Source organism: Tenrec ecaudatus, chromosome 1 (assembly GCF_050624435.1).
Source record: "Tenrec ecaudatus isolate mTenEca1 chromosome 1, mTenEca1.hap1, whole genome shotgun sequence".
In the NCBI taxonomy this organism is placed as follows: Eukaryota; Metazoa; Chordata; class Mammalia; order Afrosoricida; family Tenrecidae; genus Tenrec; species Tenrec ecaudatus.
This window is the reverse complement of record NC_134530.1, coordinates 196,676,946-196,681,873: the sequence shown is the minus strand read 5'-3', so window position 1 is coordinate 196,681,873 and position 4,928 is coordinate 196,676,946. Positions and strand designations below refer to the sequence as shown.

The 4,928-nt window shown below is 46.6% G+C and overlaps 1 pseudogene; it reads right to left on the bottom strand.

Annotated features, from left to right (window-relative positions):
* Nucleotides 1-3,557: 3,557 nt before the first annotated feature.
* Nucleotides 3,558-4,502, bottom strand: LOC142437258 (V-type proton ATPase subunit E 1 pseudogene; annotated as a pseudogene).
* Nucleotides 4,503-4,928: the final 426 nt, after the last annotated feature.

The window sequence follows — 4,928 nt, the reverse complement described above, 5'->3', positions numbered from 1 at the left end:
CTAGCTGGGACCTTCCTGAGGCGTGTGCCACAAGAAATCCTCTTTAAAGTTACAAGGGCGAGGGACTCTTCATTCTTCGTCCACCCTGTTTGTACCTCAAGTGGGGGTTTGCATGCTGCTACGAAGCTGAACAGATTTGTGCTGAACTTCCAGACTAAAATTGACTAGGAAGAAAGGACTGGAGATCTATTTCCAAAAAATTACCCAGTGGCAATGCTGTGGCTCACAGTGGTCCCAACCACCATGCGACCACAGCAGTGGTGCAGGATCGGGCACTGTGCCTGGGGTGATTGACTTTGCCTGGGGTCTCTTTGAGTCGGGGCAAGAACAACCACTTGGGGAATAAGATCAGAGGATACAGTTAGACTCAATAGTTATAGTAGCTCACAGCCCTAGAGCATTTATTTAGAAACCCCATGGCTTGCATCCTGGGCGCCCCTTATATCATTTCATTTTGCCCGTACAATAAGACATTAAGTCGTCATGCTTAAGGGTCATGCTCATTATTTCTATTTTCCTGATGAGAAACCCAAGACTTGGGAGGTAAGGGGATTTCCCCAAAGTACTCCAGATAATATTCCAGAACCCGTTTCATTTCAAATCCCACACTGGTATTTCTGCCCATGACATCAATGGTGGCAATAAATCCCAACGCTCTCCATTGACCTTCTGCAGAGTCGGAGGCCCTGTGGAAGCATTGAGGGGGCATCTCTCATCAACGGTGCTTATAGGAAACGCGTGCAGTCACGGCAATGAACCAGATGTCAGCTGCAGTCACTGACAGCTCTTTTATAATGCTTTGCTTTTGAAAGGAAAGTGTATGCTGATCATGCCAAGGAATTTTTACTGAAAATTTGACATCATTACAGTCAGACTGGAGTTTTACACCTTATACATTTTTACACCGTATACATCGAAGAGAAATCAAATTATTATTCGGGTGATGTCTTGGCTCCAGCAAGATGTAGTCTGATCGCTTGTTATAGAGGTGCTCCTGGCTCCCCTTTCTCACTGTGTACCCCGTTTATCATCAATGCCAGCTCTTTCTAAAGTCTTTTATAGCTTCCGTCTTTGGCCCCACAATCACTTCCCTGGAGTCCTGGAGTGGTGCACCAACTACCATGTTTAGCTGTTAACCATAAAGATAGGAAGTTTGAATCCACCTAGATGCTTCTTGGAAGAAAGGCCTGGCAATCTATTTATGAAACACACACAGTATAAAAGCAAAAATATCCATGCACAGAAAATGCTATGGAGCACAGTTCTACTTGGACACACATGAGGGAGTCCGACAGCAACTGGCCATTAACCTAGTTTCCACCTTTATCTGCTCACACCTGTGCCAGGGCAATGATTCCCACCCTCCACCCCCCACCCCCAAATGGTCTTCCAGCCTTCAGTATCTTCTAATATAACCCGTCCTCCACATGGTAAAAAACAAAAACTTCCCACTGCCATTGGTCAGTTCTGACCCATAGAACCCTAGACGGGGATTTGTAAATCTTTACAGGAGCAGAGAACCTCGTCTTCCTCCCATGGAAGAGCTAGTGGGTTTGAACCACTGACCTTCTGGTTAGCAGTCCAAAGCTTACCAGTCAGCCCACAAGGGGTCCTTGTAATAGTTATGAGCAGTCTTTAATTGAGCAGTCTGTAGTTGGAATCGAGGCCCAGGAAGATAAAGTGGCACAGGCAAGCTCGTAGAGGTAACATGGCTGGGATGAGAAGTCTAAGATGCCAGTATTTGAAAAGTGGATTGCAGGAACCCTGGCGCTCCAAGGAAAGTCCCCGTGCTCCCTGAGAAGTGTTGTAGTGCGTGTTCTGATTTCTGTGTAAACCAGGAGTATAGTCAGCCCACCGGAGTAACCATTGCATCATGGAGCTTTGTTACATAGCCTCCGTGTCGCTCTGTCCTCAAGATTACAGGGAAGTCAGGTCCCATTGGGAAGGGCTCTTGAACTGTGGACCTTACAGTTAATGCCTAACAGTTTCTGCCTAACTGGGGCCTCCTCAGGGCCCCTTAAAAAAAGAATAACGGAAGTCACTGCCATCAAGTCAATTCTGACTCATAGGAACCCTACAGGGCAGAGTACAACTACCTTAGTGGGTTTCTGAGCAGAAAGCCTGGTCTTTCTCCCGTGGAGCCGATGGTGGTTTCTAATTGCAGCCTGTGTGTAGTGCACCCCACTACCTGTGCGCCCACAAGAACGAATGCGGAACGGTATGCAGACGTCCGGGACGTGCCCATTGCTCCTGGGACAAAGGCCTCTGCTCAGTGTTACCGTCGCCCTTTGTCCCAAACCTGGCTCCGAGCTGCTGTGCTTGGCTTTCGGGGCAGGGAACATATTGTTTCATGAGCCCTTTTTGGATGTCTTTAGAATTTTGCCTAAACAAGGTCTGCCAAACCTGGTGCGTGTTATTTTTAGAGTCTCCTTTGCACATGCGCCCTGAGGACGTGGGATCCTCCGAGCATTTTTTCTTCTGCTGAATAGTTGATTGGAAACCTTGAAATTTTTCTTTGTGTTTAAATTATAAACTCACTGCAAGCACAAGGCACCTCTCACGGTCTTTTAAGCTACATGTCAATATGTGTTCTCGAAGAGCTATAATTACCTATTATTTCATAGGTTTCTGAATTAAATATTCATCCAACAAAGGCTGAAAATGGTAGTAAGTCTATATATAATTTTTAATGTGCAAAATTACTAATCGTCATGTTAATGTAGCTTCCTCAGGGCTCAACTGCTGATATAAGGAAGGGCATTAGAGTTTTTAAATCTTTTTTTTAAGCCATTCACATTTCAGGAATAATGCACATTTTCATGGACTAATGACATATTAAGTGACTGAGGGAGTGACAAAAATGTAAATGAGAAACAATTTCACTGTACTGTCTTAGGGACAAAGGAGGTGAGTTTTAAATTAAAAGTGCAAGTTTCTCCAATGAGCAGAGTTAACAGCTAGTGGAAGGGAGCCTACTGGATGGAAGTGGGCAGGAGGGTGCCTGCTGATATCAGAGCGTGGAAGCAGGCTCTGTGAAAACTTCAGCAGCCACAAATATCCCTGTTCATCCCAAAGTAGGCTGGGCTGCAGAGAGATGAAGTTACAAACAAGTCAACATCTTTATGTGAATCCACGCTGATACCTAGCCATCGGTCTCCTCCACATCCCAGGCAAAGAATGGCTCTAAGATAGTCGTCAATTCATTTTTATTTTATTTTTTTTAATTCCACATAAACCTTTTAATAAATAAAGCATATTCATGGTTTAGCTTTCAAGTCACATTTACAAATGGGGACATCTAGGCCCGACTAGGTCACACAGTGAAGCTGCTGTCAGTGAAGGAATGCATGCCTACATGTGTTTTAACCTGAAAGTACACAGACCTGCAGGCAGAGAACACCGTACACCTCTACAGGAGACGGGGGGCTGGAGGGAGCAGAGGGCCCGGTGGAGTCCATGCAGCTGTCATCTGACGCCCACCCTCTCGCTGTGGAACCAGGGGAGAGCATGTGGCTTCTGGATGGACTGGTTCCCCGTCATCTTAAGTGAAACTTACGCCTGTGGGGACGGTCAGGCCAAGGGCATTAGCTACAGCAGGGGATCCCACTGATACAGAACGTTAGAACAGCAGAGAGGTTACACAGATAATCTTGGGTCTTCAAATATCGGAAATTTCCAGATGGTATCCGCGGGAGAGTGAAGTCCACCTTCAAAAAGCTTAGTCCAAAAACTTCCTGTTGGCATTAGCACCAAACAAGGCTCCCCGGACCTCGGGCATCATCTGCTGGGCGATGAGGTCCAGCCGGCTCTCCAGGGTGTTGGAGACCTTTATCTTACGGTCACCGTTACAGATCTCCACGCCACCAGCTGTGTCCTCAGGCAGGTAGGTCTCCTGGTCAATTTGGACATCCACATCTTTTTGGTGGCAATTTTGTACACTGGGACTGCTTTTTGCACCGCAGCCTTCACCAGAGGGAAGTCCTACTTCCTGCAGCGAACGATCATCCGGGGCTCCAGCAGCTGGTGCAAACCCTGGAGGACCAGTCCGTCCAGCAGCACTTGGTACCTGGTCGTATCTTTCACCACCTTGCTGAGTCTCTGCTTGGCTTCACCGAGCAGGTCCATGATAAGGTCATCTCTTGCTCTGAGAACCTTTAGTCGTGCTTGATTCATCAAATTGGACATTTGGATTTTCTTCTGCTGCTCAATCTGCTTCTCCTTCTTCTCGTAGTACTCCATGATCTTCAGTCTCTGGGTTTGCACCAGGCGGCCTTTCTCAATGTTGAACTCTTCTTCCGCCTTTGCATCTATTTCTTCTGCCTTCTCATTGGCTTCTTGTTCAATGAAAGCCATCATGTGCTTGATCTGCTTCTGCATGTCGGCATCGCTGAGGGCCATGGCGAACGCGCTGCTAGGCTGGCGGGCGACGAGCTCGGGCTTCGGCTTGAAGAAGGAAAGGCGAGGAAAGGGACGGCAGGGAAACGATGGCGGAGGGCTTCGCTGCCTTCGCTTTATCCGTCAATTCATTTTTAAATGGTTATCCAGAGTATACACAAACTATACATTTCAAAGGAGCACAAAGACAGTCTTATAATCAGAAGCATCACTGGCTTGGCTAGCCTCCAGTCTCTACTTGCCAGAGGTAACTGTCTTGAAGGGATTTTGTTTTTCCTGTTTTGGGCACTTACACTTCTATTTCTAAATAAAGCATTTGTCTGCTCATTTTTAAGATGATCTTTTACAGGCATTTGAAGATAATATATGCTGACTCACTCTTAAGAATATGAAGGAGCCCTGATGGCCCCGTGGGCTAGTTAAAGCTCTGGGTGTCTAAACTCAAGGCAGCAGTTCAAACCCACCAACTGCTTTTCAGGATAAAAAAACCAGGCTGTCTGTTTCCATAAGGATTAACAGCCTCAGAAACCTTA